We start from the raw sequence: 18,175 nt of genomic DNA on the forward strand, positions 1-18,175 counted from the left end.
CGGACCCCAAAAATCTGATGATGATGATGAACTATGCTGTGGATACATCATCAATATTTTACAACCCAAAAACCCCTATAATTATCTGTCTGTCTATATGTGTGTGTGCTAATGGCTTCCATTACACTTACAGTACTAGATGGAAGGTAGAAGCATTACTGCAACAAAAATTATATGATTTCATGTTACATCTACCCCCCCCCCCCCCCAGCCTCTCAACTGCTCCCCCTTTGGACTTTTTTGGCATACAGTTCATAAAGGCAACTTGTCATTCTACCCAATGACAGCAAGGACAGGCAGAAATAGTGGGATAAATGTCCTGCCCCATGTCAGTGTATAAAGGACTGATACAAGCGCTCATTACCTGAACCATCCATCATCAGTTCATCCGTTATTTCAAACATAAAATTGCTCGGTATCTGGTTCAGAAAGCTGTCATACCCAAAAGTGGCCATAAATAAATAAATGTATCATCTTCATACTAGGACTAGGCGCTCTCATTCTGGCTTTTGTTGCTCGTCTAATGGATCGTCTTCTAGACGCTCTCCTTCTGTCTGTAGCACCTTCTCCTTCAGTCGTTGGTCTTCTGATGCCAGAAGTTCCATTGTGTCACAATAAATGTTGGCTAGGAGTCCATTGTGACATCACTGACTGAAGCTTGTAGGTGGACAAGCTAGATATAGTCATGTGACTGCCTGGAAAGGGGCGGAGCTTATAGACGCTGGGCTAGTGAGCAAGGTTTGATATATATAAAGGGGTTGTGTCACTTCAGCAAATGGCACTTATCATGTAGAGAAAGATAATACAAGGCTGTTACTAATGTATTGTGATTATCCATATTGCCTCCTTTGCAGGCTTGATTCATTTTTCCATCACATTATACACTGCTCGTTTCCATGGTTACGACCACCATGCAATCCATCAGTGAGCGCCGTAGTTGCACACTGTAGGAAAAAGTGCCAGTCTCTCTGGTGGCCGGGACCATGGGAGCTCACATAGCCTGGTGCTTTTTTCTATAGTGTGCAAGCACGGCTATCGCTGATGGATTGCAGGGTGTTCGTAACCATGGAAACGAATAGCATATAATGTAATAGTAAAGTGTGAACGCATTTCCCCTGAGGAGGATGGCAACCCCGGCCGACTTGCAGTCGCCACCACCGGACCAGTAGGAGGGGCCGTGGGACCACTCCCTGGCCAGATGGTTGTATGACCTAGAGGGGGGCAAAGTACACTCCTGCAACATAAACACGTCGGCGACCTGTGAAGTAAGAAAGGTTAGTACCGTCTGACGTCTGAACCTGTCCCTGATGCTCCTAACATTAATGGAAAAAAGGTTAAAATTTGCCATCATGTTAGGGAAAGAAAAAGGTTAGCGGAAACGATACATCTTAGTTACCACCCCGGTCGTCCGGCGGTTTCTCTATTTCTTGTCCGCTGTCTGTGGGTTGCCCCTGCAACAGCGCAAAGTTGGCTACGATCTCCTCTAGGGTTATCTGTAGCCGTATCGGGTCGGCGGTTGCTCCGTTGGCCACTATTTCCTCCACCTCGGTCTCATCGAGGCTAACAGGGGGGTGGAGGATTTGCTGTTGGGGGTCCTCGTTAGTGGCCACCGGTTCTTCCGTCTGCTGTTCTGTTTCCTCTTTGTTGGATGAGGCCCCTTCCTCTACCACAACCATCTTCTTTTTGGAATGGTCAGCGATGGGGCTGTCCCTCCCCTTCCTCTTTCCTTTCCTGACCTCTGGGGAGTCAAGAGGGGGAAAATCCTCCAAAGAGAGGGCTGCAGCAGCTGGAGGGGGGGTTAGTGCTGCTGCAGTGGTGACAATGGGGCGGGTTGGGCTTGGGGCGGTGGAGGGTATCACTGAGGTAATGGGAAGTTGGATCAGGGAATCCTCAGTGGTGGTGACGACGGGGCGGGAGGGGGGGCGGGAGAGGGGGGCGGACGGAAGCATGGCCTAGGGCAGGTGTCTGCTTACCCTCCTTCTTTTTGGATTCCTTCGCTTTGAGTCTTGTTGCTGCCGGAGGTGCGGTTGCGGTGGGGTTCCCGCTGTCCGGTGCTCTGGCTGCGACCGCTGCCCAGGTGCGTTCTCTTTGTGGGCAGTCCTTGTAGATGTGCGAAGCCAATCCGCACAGGTTGCAAGCCGTCCTCTTAGGGCAGTCCCAGGTTTCGTGCCCTGTCACTCGACAGATCCAGCAGGCCACTTCCTTGCAGTCGCTCAGCCTGTGCCCCTTCTTGCCACATTTCCTGCAGGTCTGCGGCATGTCGGAGTAGTAGACGAGCGCTTGGGAGTTGCCCAGCGAGAAGGTCGGGGGCAGGTGTTGCACGCCATCTGGGTCTGTGGAGTCCCTGTTCAGGCGGACGATGACTGACCACTTGCCGGTCCAGAAGCCGTTTCCGTCCAGGATGTGGGTGGGGTCCCTCATCACGGTACAGAAGCGCTTCAGGTAGGTGACGATATCCTTGCCTGGGATGTGTGGGTTCCGCATGGCGACGGTCACTCTCCTTTCTTCTCTCTGGACTGGGCAGCTGCCCACAAAGCGTCGAAAGGGGGAGTCCGGCTGTGCAGCTTTCACCATCTCCCAGTACCTCTTGCAGATGGTCACGGAAGCGAAGGTTATCCAGAAAATCCCAGCAAAGAGGGAGTGGATGCTCGTCACTTCCGGCTTGGCAAATCCCTGCTCCAGGACCATCTTCTTGCCGAACACTTCCTGGCTCATGTCCGGTGCCCTCCCGTCCACTTCCTTTAGCTTCAGGACGACCGTCTGCCTCATCCAGGGCTCCAAGGGAGGGGAGCCGGGACCGGGCTTCTGGCCGTCCTGTTGCTTCGGGGGGGCGGGTGCCACCGGGTCTGCAGCCGATGAAGTGGAGGCTGAAGGGTCCTGGAGGGCCTCTGCCGTGGCCTTCCTTCCTTCTGCGGTCTTCTTCGTCTTCTTCTTGGGAGGCTTGGAGGTTGAGGTAGAGGCCATGGCTTCTTCCTTCTTCCTGCCTTCCTCTCCCTGGAAAGTCTGCTGGGCGGAGCTTCTTCCGGGGAAGGGCGGAGCTTCTTCCAGGGAAGGGCGGTGCTTCTTCCGGGGAAGGGCTTCGCCGAGCCTCTTTTCCTCGTCGGGGCCCCCCGAGGCCGGAGTCTTCAGGCACTCCCACATACACAGACTGTCATACATTCAGGCACTCTCACATACATACACTGTCATACATGCCGGCATTTTCACATACACACACTGTCATACATGTAGGCACTCTAACATACACACACTGTCATACATGCAGGCACTCTCACATACACAGACTGTCATACATTCAGGCACTCTCACATACACACACTGTCATACATTCAGGCACTCTCATATACACTCACTGTCATACATACAGGCACTCTCACATACACACACTGTCATACATACAGGCACACTCACATACACACACTGTCATACATACAGGCACACTCACATACACAGACTGTCAGACATTCAGGCACTCTCACATACACACACTGTCATACATTCAGGCACTCCCACATACACAGACTACCATACATGCAGGCACTCTCACATACACACACTGTCATACATGCAGGCACTCTCACATATACACACTGTCATACATGCAGACACTCTCACATACACAGACTGTCATACATTCAGGCACTCCCACATACACACACAGTCTGTCATTTATTCAGGCACTCTCACATACACACACTGTCATACATACAGGTACTCTCTCATACACACACTGTCATACATGCAGGCACTCTCACATACACAGACTATCATACATGCAGGCACTCTCACATACACAGACATACATGCAGGCACTCTCAAATACACACACTGTCATACATGTGTAGTGTCCCACTAGGTAGGGGTGGGCACTACACAAGGGTCATGTGTTACTCCTACTCCTAAGGAACAGTGATGTTATATTTAACCATGCATTTTACTGTATTTTCTGTGTGCTTTTGTATGCAATTTTTCCCCTGTGTCATGCATAGCAGGCCTATGAGGGTGTAGTTAGGCATCCTAGACACTAGAGGGCGATAGAGAGCCCCTAGTATAAATGTTCAGGCCCAGACAGGGAGGGGTCAGAAGTCTGTAGTCAGGAGTCTGTGGACACAGAAGTGAGAGGGCATCTTAGCCAGAGATATGCTGAGCGCCTCCTCCTGACATGCAGCTAGATAGTCCTGGCTGCTAGCTGCTACCAGGAGGCTAGTGAAGAACTCTAGCCTGCCTGTTGATAAAGTGAGCCACAGTTAGCTCAGAAGATTACCCCAAGAGAAGAGATGTACCTCCTGGGAGAAACCTGCAGCCAGCTGCATACTAAGCAAGGACAATACAACCAGCTCAGATAAGTAAGCTGATGGGCAGAGGTACTATAAAATAGAAGGAAGGGTCAATACGGGAGGAAGATTATTTTACCAAGGATTAAAGCCAGCATTTAGGCATCCGGGCCTTGGGATACAGCCAGACAGAATAGCTGTGGAGATAGTGCAGCCTGGACTGTGAAGAATTAATTGTATACCAAACAAGTATCTTGCAAGATTATACCTGCCATTATTCAATGTAAGCCTGCTTGTGGAACATATGCTAAAAGGGACTGCATCATTACCAACTGTATGTACAAAGTTTGGACTGTTTTAAGTAAAGCAACGTTTGGTTCATCATACCATCTGTGTACCATTACTGCTCCTATAAATCGGTGTGCCACCATTACAGGCACTGGCGTCACGATCCTTAAAGGGACCTTGCCCCAGGCACTCAAAATACCTGTAAAATCCAGGGCACCTCATCCACCATCAGGCCTGGTCCCTACATACAGAGTGTGCCCCAGAGGAACTTGTGTCTACCTCTCCTTCACTGCCGCATGCCTGCCCAGGGTTCTCCAATACAGTGAGTAACCCTCGATTGCCCATAACCGTGACCTCACTATCGCAATACCCTGCAGGTCTGGCGTGCTGCACATGCAGACACTCTCACATACACAGACTGTCATACATGCAGGCACTCTCACATACACAGACTGTCATACATGCAGGGCCTCTCACATACACAGACTATCATACATACAGGCACTCTCACATACACAGACGATCATACATTCAGGCACTCTCACATACACAGACGATCATACATTCAGGCACTCTCACATACACACACTGTCATACATGCAGGGCAGGCACTCTCACATACACAGACTGTCATACATGCAGGCACTCTCACATACACACACTGTCATACATGCAGGGCCTCTCACATACACACACTGTCATACATTCAGGCACTCTCACATACACACACTATCATACATTCAGGCACTACTACATACACACACAGTCTGTCATACATGCAGACACTCTCACATACAGAGACTGTCATATATTCAGGCACTCTCACATACACAGACTGTCATACATTCAGGCACTCTCACATACACAGACTATCATACATGCAGACACTCTCACATACACAGACTATCATACATTCAGGCACTCTCACATACACACACTGTCATACATGCAGGCACTCTCACATACACACACTGTCATACATGCAGGACCTCTCACATACAAACACTGTCATACATTCAGGCACTCTCACATACACACATTATCATACATTCAGGCACTACTACATACACACACAGTCTGTCATACATGCAGACACCCACATACAGAGACTGTCATACATTCAGGCACTCTCACATACACAGACTGTCATACATTCAGGCACTCTCACATACACAGACTATCATACATGCAGGCACTCTCACATACACAGACTATCATACATTCAGGCACTCTCACATACACACACTGTCATACATGCAGGGCCTCTCACATACACACACTGTCATACATGCAGGCACTCTCACATACACACACTGTCATACATGCAGGCACTCTCACATACACACACTGTCATACATGCAGGGCCTCTCACATACACACACTGTCATACATGCAGGGCCTCTCACATACACACACTGTCATACATGCAGGCACTCTCACATACACACACTGTCATACATGCAGGGCCTCTCACATACACACACTGTCATACATGCAGGGCAGGCACTCTTTTACACTACATTATATATAGATCCCTTCCTCACCTCCTGGCTCTGTATTGCTGGTTCTTGTGTCCTCAGCCAGGCTCCTCTCAGTAGCAGGGCTCGGTCTACATGAGCTGGCTCATTGGAGGAGAGGCTGTCAGTGCTGTTGAGTGACAGTTTGTACACCAATCAGCTCTCTATCTCCTGGTCAGTAAGGTTGGGCCCACAAGGTCCTATTTTTGATAAAATCGCGGCAAAATGCGGTGTTTTTTTGACGCGATTTGTTAAAAATCAGACCCTGTGGATGCAGCCTTACTGACCAGGAGTGCTGATTACACTAAAACCCTCCTATGAATCAGCGCTGTTATTTAGCCCCTGACCAGCAGATCATCTCTCAGTCCCTCTGAAGTTCAGGAAGGGGGCCCCACTGCAGCCAGCTACTTTTCCTACTGTGTGCAATCACACAGTGGGAGGAGCTTACTGGCAACTGAGAAAGCTCATTTGTTAGTCACGATGTCCTCAGTGGGCCAGTACAGGCTGGGCCCCCTCACACTCTGGGCCCCTGTGCAGCTGAACCAGCTTCACAGGCGGTATGTCCGCCCCTGCATGAACACTAGATGGTCATCCGACCGGTCTGAAATCAGATATTGTTTATCTTATGTGTATGGCTAGAGGAACCTCCCATACATATGCATGCTCAGCAGTTGTAATTGGGTCTTTTGGAAAAAGCCCCCGTGGCAGTAGCTCAATTTCCTACTTAAAAAAAACATAATTTTCAGTAAAAATATTTACATAAAATATGAAACAAAAAATATATCTTTATTGAAACAAAAGGTGTCATGTATTTGCAACGGAGTGTGCAATGTTTTAGTTTAATGCCTGCTGGTACTGTATATTGATGATACATTTCCAAGGACCTTGTGGTCATCATAACTAATCAGTGTGTTTGAGCAGAGAGATGCATGCAAGTGCTTCTGTTTCCAGCCAGTTTGCAAGCAGCGAGTGATCCTGGTGGGAATTGACCTTCCAGAACCTGGTAACGTCCCTAAGATCTCACGTGATGAGGTTGCACCTTACACTAAACCTGACATTATTCAGCTCTTAGAGCGGCCTGGTGAGCTTGTGTCTGGATTTGGACTTAGATTCCAGCTTGGCATGTATGTGGGTGAGTTAAGCCTGATAGAAATAGGAGCCTGTGAGTGATTACAGGCCAGATCAAAGCTTAAAGTGATTAAGTGAGAGCCACCCCTAAGATAGAAATGAACCTGCTAGTGAGAATGGAACTCTGTCCCATGTATCTTGTGTGGGTGATCAATCCAGACACCCTGACTTACCTGTAGTGGAGATAGTTATAAGAGACTGTTTAATTGCTGCCGTAGTATTTGTCAAGTATCATGCTTCTGCCAAGAAGTGTAATCATCAAATGTTAAGCCTTGTAAGCAACTGTGGTGTTATAACCAAAGGGCTTTTACTCACCATGCTCTATGCTAGCTCCCTTAATCCTAAGCAAGCACCTATCCATTTTTGAACTTTTGGGCCTGACAGTCACTGTGTCATCCTTATATGGCAAGGGCCAATACAACCTATAAAGTCTGACCCCCTTACATGGGGTGGAACTGAACTCACCTTGGGAGAACTTGATGCTGTCAAAAAATGGGCTACTTGATCCGGTCCAAGTGGTGTCTGTAGGTCCATAAATTTAATGTTCCGTAGTCTAGTCGCGCGCCGCGATCCTCTTCATCCATTGGAGGCGCGTTCTTCTGCTACCATATCCAGAAGCCTCATCAAGGTTGATGTAGGCAAGGAATGGGCTATTCAATCCGGTCTGCATGAAAAAGAGGTAATGGTAGCTCTCTAGTAGCATCACTATCAGAGAGCGTACCACGATCCTCCTTATCCACTTCAGAAATGTTCTCCATGGCCTATTCGATCCGGTCCATATAAAACAGAGGTGGTATCTGTAGGTCCATAAATTTGTCGTTCCGTAGTCTAGTCGAGCGCCGCGATCCTCTTCATCCATTGGAGGCGCGTTCTTCTGCTACCATATCCAGAAGCCTCATCAAGGTTGATGTAGGCAAGGAATGGGCTATTCAATCCGGTCTGCATGAAAAAGAGGTAATGGTAGCTCTCTAATAGCATCACTATCAGAGAGCGTACCACGATCCTCCTTGTCCACTTCAGAAATGTTCTCCATGGCCTATTCGATCCGGTCCATATAAAACAGAGGTGGTGTCTGTAGGTCCATAAATTTGTTATTCCGTAGTCTAGTCGCGCACCGCGATCCTCTTCATCCATTGGAGGCGCGTTCTTCTACTACCATATCCAGAAGCCTCATCAAGGTTGATGTAGGCAAGGAATGGGCTATTCAATCCGGTCTGCATGAAAAAGAGGTAATGGTAGCTCTCTAGTAGCATCACTATCAGAGAGCGTACCACGATCCTCCTTATCCACTTCAGAAATGTTCTCCATGGCCTATTCGATCCGGTCCATATAAAACATAGGTGGTATCTGTAGGTCCATAAATTTGTTGTTCCGTAGTCGAGTCGAGCGCCGCGATCCTCTTCATCCATTGGAGGCGCGTTCTTCTGCTACCATATCCAGAAGCCTCATCAAGGTTGATGTAGGCAAGGAATGGGCTATTCAATCCGGTCTGCATGAAAAAGAGGTAATGGTAGCTCTCTAATAGCATCACTATCAGAGAGCGTACCACGATCCTCCTTATCCACTTCAGAAATGTTCTCCATGGCCTATTCGATCCGGTCCATATAAAACAGAGGTGGTGTCTGTAGGTCCATAAATTTGTTATTCCGTATTCTAGTCGCACGCCGCGATCCTCTTCATCCATTGGAGGCGCGTTCTTCTGCTACCATATCCAGAAGCCTCATCAAGGTTGATGTTGGCAAGGAATGGGCAATTCAATCCGTTCTGCATGAAAAAGAGGTAATGGTAGCTCTCTAATAGCATCACTATCAGAGAGCGTCCCACAGTCCTCTTCATCCACTTAAGAAATGTTCTTCTGAAATCACTTCCAGGTTCCTCATCATGGTCTCCCTATGAAAAACAATGCATTCTTTACCCTCAGTGCATGCAATAATTTTCAACACAACATCATTATGAAGAGGAAAAAATCCTCTGCTTCAATTTGTAAAAGGGTCAGACGTTTGAGTGTTATTGGCCATTGACAGCTAAAATGTACTGAGGGCCCCACAGGAGGACGGCTCAGTGACTAAGTATTGATTTAATTAGTGCAGTGGTTACAGTATATTTCTCTCTCACAGAGGGCACAGGTTTAGTTGTTAAAAAACAACAGTTACTTACAAGGCACAACACTTGGCTTAGGTAAGAGTTACACAGTGTCTGGTGTGATCACCCACTACAGGATACAGCTGGGCAGTGGTCCTTAACAACTCGTAGGTTCTATATGTCTCCGTCATGTCTCACTTGTAATCATTTCTGGTTTGATTGTTGTCTGTAAACAGTTACAGACTCCCAGATACTCTAAAATCAGTACAATAGGTCCAAAATTATCATACAATCCAGAGTCAGATGGTGTGTAAGGTAAGGAACGCCCCCGTAAGATGCCAGAGACATCACTAAACTCTGATATACTCTTAAAACTTCCTCTCTGGCTACAGATAGAAGCACTATTAGCATTCATCTCTTCATTCTAAGATGGCATAGATTTTGCTTTAGGTGCATGGACTGTTTCACCTAATTTATGATGAGGTGTGCGCCTCTGTCAGTGCAGAGGATATCATAGACAGGTGTAAAACAGTGGTCTATGATAAATCCCCCCATGGTCTGGCCTCTCTCTATCCATTTCAGCTAGCCACTCCATATCTAGAATTGGTGTAGGTTTTACACCAATATTTCTCATCATGTAGGCAAAAGATAATTAAGTGCTGATGGTCCAGAAAGTCCGATGATCCAGTATATAAACATTGTCAGCAGCTCTCAAAATGTGTCACTCCATGGTCCATCAGGTGCACAGCATGCCACAACGCCTTTTGTCAATCGTAGGAGTCAGGGGCTCATTCCAAATCGACGACCTTCAGGAAAAAGTAAAGAACTTAAAAATCTTATTATGACTACGGTCTCTCTTCTGCTGAGGTGCAGTATAATGCAGAAAGTGATGTCACGGTACATGGATAAAGAACACAGTGATGTCACGGTACATCAAGCAGTTACAGAGGTTGTGCTAAGGTCTGAACTTATCTCATGTCCACCAAAAAGGAGCAAAGTATTTCATTAGAGGGGGATTTGACTGCCAGGAGCTCCACCAGTCAGGAAAATGGTAGTCCCATAGGGAATTAAAGTGGCATTGGTGGGCATGCCCCTCATTAATTCGGAGGCATGAGGCCCCTATTATCGTGATAGGTGCTGCTCTCACTGGTTGAACCCCCACCGATCAGATACCTGTGAATAGCGGATAAGTTCAGTCTTGGCACACCACTTTTGAATTGTAGCATCAGGAGAATGTACACAGTGTTGTCACTGTAAGGTGGGTGGGAAGTAAGTCCCACCTTATAGAGAGGACAAATGTTGGAAATATGTGCTGTTTGTTTTGTTTTGTATTGTAACATGGGCAATGGGTGGCAGTTATTGTGGCAGGTTTATAAGGAGCTGGCAGGAGCCTGCAGCTCAGATGGATAATTAGCTAATGTTGGGTATGGATTTTTAGGGGTGTAGTGGTGGCTGATGTGTGACCTGCAGGTAAATGAAGCTGAGCCCAACTGTTTGAAAAAGTTTGAAGTAGCCTGCAGAATAAATCCTTGGCACAAAGAGAGATAAATGAGCAAGGAATTTTGACTGTGTGGAGAGAATCCCCCATAAAACGACCGCCCGCCAGGTTATTACATTGTAATTATGGCCAGGCAGCATGCTCTGGGTGGAATTGAGTCAAAGAACTATTGCCATTTTGGCTGAACTCTTTCCCTAATTGAGTTACCAGCATGAACCCTTGTGTCACCTCTGTATTTTTGGTGTTCCTCCTCTCGGTGTGTGGACTTCACCTTACATCACAGTATAGGAGTAATGCACAAAGTGATATAACAGTACATGGATAATGCTCACAGTGATGTCACAATAATAGGAGAATGGTCCCAGAGATTTTATAGCAGAAGGATAATGTACACCATGATATTGTAGGACAGAAATGATGTAGATAAGAAAAGGTCACCGTATACAGTATGAGAGGAAAAAACATATAATGATGTCACATGCCGGTATAATGAGCCCCTGACATCAGAAGAGAAACATAGAGCAAAATCTAATGGTGCAGAGAAGGGATAATGCAGACAGCGGAGATAACCATGGGGCTCCATAGCCAAATTTAGAATGAAACTACAGTACTTTTTCTATTGCCCATAGGTATCACTAGATAATCCGTTTTTTCATTCTTTGTTTTTACAGTCAGTCGATGGGGAACATAAACCATTGAATAGGTAAGTACTGTAGCTGCAGACATCTGAGGTCTACGCTCGGCAGCAGACACACCGCGCGCTTACCTCTAACCGAATGTGAACGGCACCTTTGCTGCACTCTCATACAGAGACATATTCATCGATTATATGTATATTTGTATATACAGGGTGGCCCACGAAAAAGTAGATGTCTCCAAAATCTCCAAATCAAACTGACTAATATTAAATCTGCCTTAGTTGTTCATAGTAACCAATCAGAGCTCAGCTTTCATTTCTAAGACAGATTTACTATTAGGCAGTTTGATTTGTAGATATTGGAGGCGGCTACTTTTGTTTGGGCCACCCTATATGTATATGCACTCACACATATAGATATACACATAAATGTACAGATAAAGTAATATACAAATAAAAAATACTTAAAGGGCTTTTCCAGGAGTAGATGATTTGTAGGTCATCCATATCTATTTTTTGGGGTCCGACTCCCAGCACCCCCTCTTGATCAGCTGTTTGAAGAGGTCGCGGTGTGAGCGCTGTGGCTTCTTCCTCGACCAGTGACATCATCTTTCTTGATCCCATGACCTATCTGCAGCTTAGTCCTAGTTCCTATAAATGGGCCTGGGCTGAAATACTGAGCACAGCCGCTAAAAAATGTGCAACGCTGTGCTTGGTGTGCTATGAGAAAGATGCATTGCTCACCGGAGAGCCGCAAACGCTTCAAGAAGCTGTGGGTTATTCGGGTGTCGGACCCCAAAAATCTGATAATGATGATGAACTATGCTGTGGATACATCATCAATATTTTACAACCCAAAAACCCCTATAATTATCTGTCTGTCTATATGTGTGTGTGCTAATGGCTTCCATAACACTTACAGTACTAGATGGAAGGTAGAAGCATTACTGCAACAAAAATTATATGATTTCATGTTACATCTACCCCCACCCCCCAGCCTCTCAACTGCTCCCCCTTTGGACTTTTTTGGCATACAGTTCATAAAGGCAACTTGTCATTCTACCCAATGACAGCAAGGACAGGCAGAAATAGTGGGATAAATGTCCTGCCCCATGTCAGTGTATAAAGGACTGATACGAGCGCTCATTACCTGAACCATCCATCATCAGTTCATCCGTTATTTCAAACATAAAATTGCTCGGTATCTGGTTCAGAAAGCTGTCATACCCAAAAGTGGCCATAAATAAATAAATGTATCATCTTCATACTAGGACTAGGCGCTCTTATTCTGGCTTTTGTTGCTCGTCTAATGGATCGTCTTCTAGACGCTCTCCTTCTGTCTGTAGCACCTTCTCCTTCAGTCGTTGGTCTTCTGATGCCAGAAGTTCCATTGTGTCACAATAAATGTTGGCTAGGAGTCCATTGTGACATCACTGACTGAAGCTTGTAGGTGGACAAGCTAGATATAGTCATGTGACTGCCTGGAAAGGGGCGGAGCTTATAGACCCTGGGCTAGTGAGCAAGGTTTGATATATATAAAGGGGTTGGGTCACTTCAGCAAATGGCACTTATACCAGCGCCACAGTGTATAACGCAGGCGCGCCGGACTGCAGACACTGCTGGCAGTTTGGGAGTTAATTCCCACTGTCGTCCTGCTGTAGGAACATAGCTGGTAAGTGCTCGCTCCCCCCCTCCCTTGGGGGGGCAGGGTAATAGGTGAAGTCACCACCCCTTAGAGTTAATAAAAAGGAGGGTCATCCCTGTGTCCTGCCTCTCAGTTTCCGGCACCTCTGGAAGGAAGCTTCCTAACAAGGTATGGCCGACGACAGAGCCCTCCTCAGCCCTAGCTGCTAGAGTCCAGGAGAACCCAGCCTTCCTAACATCCCTCATTGCTGGCTTGCAGGAGCCCCCTCCTGCTATGCCTGCAGGGGACTCTTTAGTTTCTGGCCGCCCTAAACGGCGTACTAGAGCCCCAGCCAGACTCAGCTCTCCCTCCCTCCCTCCTCCACGTGTGAGAGGTTCAAAGCGGGGGGGCGCAGCCTCCAGCGTGTGTGCAGGAGTGTTATCAGCTCAGCCGGCAGCACGTTCTGGTCTCCCGCCCCCTGCTTCTTTCATTAACCCCCGAGCTTCCTCTGTCCCCTTGCCCGAGCTAGTGCCTAGTAACAGGGCTAGTGTGCACACATCTGCTGTGATCTCTGCCCCCACTCTGGCACTGAGTGCCCAGGCATCCCAGGTCCCTGCAGCGCAGCATACAGCTGCGCTCACCTGTGTTAATGAGCGGGGTAGCGATGTTTCCAGAGAGCTGGCCGGAGTGCAGTCAGTGCTTCCGGCAGCGTGGTCTGTGGCCCCGCCCCCCTCCAGTCCTCAGCAGTTTCCCGCTCCCTGGCAGGCAAGCTCCTCTCTCCTCAGCTCCCTGCTGCAGACTGTCACCCCTGGGATTATGGGAAATAGAAATTCTAATGTGTCATCTGCAGATGAGCCCAGGGATGCCCCCTCTACCGAGGTACAGGCTCCTGGGAGTGCCAACAGTTGCACTAATGCCCCTGCCAGCCCACCCCTCCAACCCCCCAATCCCACTCAGGCCACCCTGCCTGACTTTATTGTAGCCAATCCCACCACTTCCTCATCGCTTATGGCACATTTAGGTCCCCCTACTGGGGTCCCTGCCGCTATTGCGCATATGGGGGAACGTCCCAATTCCAGACGGCGCTCATCTTCAAACTCACCTGATGTATCCGTCCGCCGTTACCGGCGCAGGTCGGCAGCTTGTCATCAACGTTGTTCCCGTCATCGGTCACGGTCTGCGCGGCGGTCCCACAGAAGTGCCCGCTCCAGATCGTCTCGCTGGCGGTCACCTTCATCAACGGAGGTCAGCTCCTGCAGCGATACCGCTGGCAGGTCTCATTCACAACGCAGAAGGGGTGCCCATTCATCCGCTGCACGGGCTTCTCGCGGGGCCAGCCGGGCCAGCGCGGTGCAGGATCCGAATCCTCCAATCGCCCCAGTGGAACCTCCAGGTCCTTCTACTACCGGTGAGTTGAATTTTACGGGGGCTTGGGGGGCCTCTTTGGGTCCCCAGTTGGTCCCGGTACTTAAATCTTTATTGTCGCACTTGGACGGGAGTAATGCTGCTGCAGGTAAGCCCCCTCCTGCTGCCCCGCCTAGGGCAGGTGATCATAAAGAATCGCTGTTTTGCGGCCTGTCTCCTTTGGGGGCGCACTTGGACATGGACACTAAGGAGAAAATTTGGTCTAACCAATACATAGACATCTGGTCATTAGTTACTGTAGACCAGCATACGATAGATAAAGAGCGGCTCCCCAATTCAGACAGGTTTACCGATCGCCGGCCCAAAGAGGCGCGCACCATGGGTACTGGCTACAGGCCTTCTCGGTCTTAGGTCATGTTATGGCACAGAGGCACCCAGAGCTCTGCGGTGAATTATTTCTGTATTTGGAATCTGTTTATAGCGCCTATAAGTCCCACGGCGGTTCTGCCTGGTGGCGCTACGACGAGGAGTTCCGTAGGCGTTTGGCACTGCAGCCGGATATCGGTTGGGGTGTCAAATCCACAGACCTCTGGTTGCGACTGATGCTGTCACAAAAATCTGTGCCCTTTCAGTCAGCGGCCCCCGGCCTCACTTCCAGTGGTCAGGGGCCGGTGTCAATCCGCAGGCCAGGATCCTGCTGGCTGTATAACGAAGGCCACTGCAGGTTCTTCGCCCTATGTAAATTCAAACATGAGTGTTCCATCTGTGGGGGATCCCATTCGGCCATTCGATGCCCTAGACAGCAGCCGGCCAGATCCAATGCTTCCTCTACCGCAAAAGAGCCCAGTGAGCGTAGCAGAGATGTCCCCATGGTTAGAGCTCTACCCCAATAAAAGGGCTTCCGTCCCCTCCTTTTGATAATATCCGGGTTTCTCCATTGGGCCTGGTACCGAAGCGGGAGCCAGGTAGTTTTAGACTTATCCATCACTTGTCCTTCCCCAAAGGCGAGTCTGTTAATGACGGTATTTCTAAGGAGGATGCTACAGTCTCTTATGTTTCCTTTGACAGGGCTGTCGCTTTACTGAGAGCGGCAGGCCGGGGTGCCTTATTGTCAAAGTCAGACATTGAGTCCGCCTTCCGCCTTCTCCCGGTGCACCCGGATTGTTACCATCTGCTAGTCTGCATGGTTGATAATTGCTACTATTATGACACCCGGTTGCCCATGGGATGCGCAATGTCTTGTTACTTCTTTGAATTGTTCAGTTCGTTCTTGGAATGGGTCGTCAGGTTTGAGACGGGGTCTAGTTCCATAATTCATTATTTAGATGACTTCTTGTTCATAGCCCTCAGGTGATTCCCCCAAGTGTAAGTTCCTGTTAGACACTGTCTGTTTCCTAATGTCCAGATTCGGGGTCCCCCTGTCTCCTGACAAAACGGTAGGCCCGTCCACCAACATTGTGTTCTTAGGCATTGAAATTGATTCACTAGCTATGGTTTTCCGGCTCCCTTGTGATAAGCTTGCCAAGCTGTTAGCACTTATTGAAGGTTTTTGCTCTGTTAAATCTGTCACGCTCAAGCAGTTGCAGTCCCTACTGGGTCTCCTTGTTTTTGCGTGCCGTGTCATGCCGATGGGCAGAGTCTTTTCCAGGCGTTTGTCCTTGGCGACTCGGGGCATCACTAACCCGCGGCACCATGTACGCTTAACGCGCAAACTTAAACAGGACCTTCAGGTGTGGCGCAGTTTTCTGTTTTCTTATAACGGCCATACGTGCTGGCAGCTCTCGGAAATTTCCAGCCACGACCTGTCTCTGTTTACTGACGCGGCGGGTTCTGCCGGTTTTGGCCATCCTAGGTACCCAATGGTGCGCATCCCCTTGGCCTCAAGAGTGGCGCGCAGCGGGCCTTTGTTCCAATATTACTTTGTTGGAATTTTTTCCCATTATTGTGGCCATTGAATTATGGGGTCCCTCGCTACAAAATAGGCGGATATGTTTTTGGACGGATAATATGTCTGTTGTTCATTGCATTAACCGGTTGTCTTCCTCATCAGGTACCCTTAACAGTTCTGCTGATGCGCTTTCTCGCTTCCATTGGCAGGAGTTCTGGACCCTAGTGCCAGCAGCTTCACCGGACGGATCCATGGGCCCGGCCCATCTCTGGGACATCCCGCTGAACGATTGATGCCTCTCATTAGAGCCTCAGTGGCTCCTAGGACCTGGACGGGTTATGGTAAGGCCTGGGCTGGCTGGGTAGCGCTAGCAGGGACTCATCCGGTCCATTCCTCAGCGTCGGATCGGCTGCGCATAACCATCGACTTTATTTTGCAGGCAAGGGAAGCAGGCGTTTCGGCGGCGGTTATCCAACGCCGCTTAGCCGGGGTTAGCTTTTATTTTAGGTTATTGGGTTGCCTGGCGTTTTTCGGGGCTTTTCGGATAAGCGAGCTCCTCCCCCCGACCAAGTTCCGGCCAGGTGGTGTTTTGCAAGATGATGTCCTTATTACGGATTCCTTGGTGCGCATTCGCCTCCGCCGGTCAAAAACAGACATTTTTGGCCGGGGTTCTAGTGTGTCGTTATATCGCACCCCCGGCCCGGCTTGCCCAGTCTCGGCAACCTAGATCAGAGAGCTGAAACAAGACCCGGCGGTCGGAGCTTGGGTTTCCGGAATGTGGAAGTCATTTGGCGCGGCATCCGTGGCCTTCGCTGGTCGCAGGTTTTGCCGGAATCGGTTCACCTCAGCACATTGGCACGCCCCCCTGTGATCCTTGCGATCCATGCTGGGGGTAATGACCTCTGCTTGCTTATAGTAGCGGAGCTCATTACCCTCATTAGAGCAGATTTAGAAAGAATTCCAACTTTCTTTCCTGAAGTCATTATTGTGTGGTCAGAGATGATTGTCTAGAGCTATAGCTCAGTGGTAAGACACTTGCTTTGCATGCAGTGTTCATGGGTTCAAAACTCCTTCCAGGCTATTAATACAATTTATCCCACAAAAAAAAAAAAAAAACAACCAGCGTTTGATGCGGCCCGATGGTGTGCACCTTAATGATATCGGTTTAGATATTTTCCTCCCTGCCTACAGGATGGTGTTCAGCAAGCCTTGTTTTTGTTGGGTGGGGGTCGGAGCGCCGTGTAGAGTTACACGGGCTCCTCCGTGGAGGTCGGAGGATGACAAAAGTTACAGCGGAGGGGAAGGCTGACTTGCGCACCAATGTTTGGTGTGGCATAGCGCTTCTCGCACTCCGGGGACCGGCTTTGGGCCGGGCAGTTATTGTTGGGTTATTCTTAAAGGATTGAGCTAAAATAAGAATAAAGCTGTGACCGACCTTTCACCCACAAAAACTTGGCTGTTTGTGTCGTTTTTCCAGGCAGAGAGACAGGAGTTTGTGTGAGGTGTGTCAGTTGTCTGCAGTCTACCAGCGCCACAGTGTATAACGCAGGCGCGCCGGACTGCAGACACTGCTGGCAGTTTGGGAGTTAATTCCCACTGTCGTCCTGCTGTAGGAACATAGCTGGTAAGTGCTCGCTCCCCCCCTCCCTTGGGGGGGCAGGGTAATAGGTGAAGTCACCACCCCTTAGAGTTAATAAAAAGGAGGGTCATCCCTGTGTCCTGCCTCTCAGTTTCCGGCACCTCTGGAAGGAAGCTTCCCACCCTCCCTCCCTTTGGTTATTGTTACGATGTTTTTGTATTGTCTTTTCAGTTCTGATTCAAGTCACAGCTGGAGGTCGGAGGATGACAAAAGTTACAGCGGAGGGGAAGGCTGA

The sequence above is a fragment of the Bufo bufo genome, chromosome 6, assembly GCF_905171765.1.
Source record: "Bufo bufo chromosome 6, aBufBuf1.1, whole genome shotgun sequence".
In the NCBI taxonomy this organism is placed as follows: Eukaryota; Metazoa; Chordata; class Amphibia; order Anura; family Bufonidae; genus Bufo; species Bufo bufo.